The sequence below is a fragment of the Sinocyclocheilus rhinocerous genome, unplaced genomic scaffold (assembly GCF_001515625.1).
Source record: "Sinocyclocheilus rhinocerous isolate Xijiao unplaced genomic scaffold, SAMN03320098_v1.1 scaffold2572, whole genome shotgun sequence".
NCBI classification, from domain to species: Eukaryota; Metazoa; Chordata; class Actinopteri; order Cypriniformes; family Cyprinidae; genus Sinocyclocheilus; species Sinocyclocheilus rhinocerous.
Window position 1 is genome coordinate 231,723 of NW_015633224.1, and position 591 is coordinate 232,313.

The 591-nt window shown below is 36.5% G+C and overlaps 1 protein-coding gene across 4 annotated transcripts in view; it reads right to left on the reverse strand.

The window, feature by feature from the left end:
- Positions 1-591, reverse strand: part of LOC107743959 (TBC1 domain family member 12-like) — a 28,176-nt gene that overhangs the window by 18,774 nt on the left and 8,811 nt on the right. The window lies entirely within an intron of this gene.

Below are 591 nucleotides of genomic sequence, written 5' to 3' on the forward strand. Positions count from 1 at the left end.
CTAAATGGTTGATAGGATGTCCTATAGGGCTGCATGATAAATCGAAATGGAATCGAGATCGCGATTTGACAGAAGCTGCGATTGTCATGCGTATCTTTCAGTGAAGCACGGTTCTGTGATCAGTAGTAAATCTCCATCCGAAGGCCAGAGGGCGCTCTTGCGAGGAAAATCCAAATATGCCAGGAAGAAGAAATCCAGGAAATGCCTATCTCTGCAGCTGAATAAACAGAAGATTCAACTGCTTTCATTGATTCAACGTGACTAATAAACACACAACTACGGCAATATATGGTTTATCTGAGTTCTTCTTATTATAATTTTCATCATAATAAAGTATATCTATAATAAAATGCTAATTGACATAGCCTTTATTACTGCTTAGAATACAATGAAATATTGTGTGCTTTAATTATTCTGTTTAAGAAGCCACATCATCTCACAGAAGAATTTATTTCAAACACTCGACTGACGTTATGAAGTGAGTTTGGAGTAAAAACATGTTATTAAATGTGGTATTTTCACGTGCTCTCAGATGGAGCAGCATTTACTACACAGAGCCGTAGTTCACTGACAAGTTACGCAAAAAAAAAT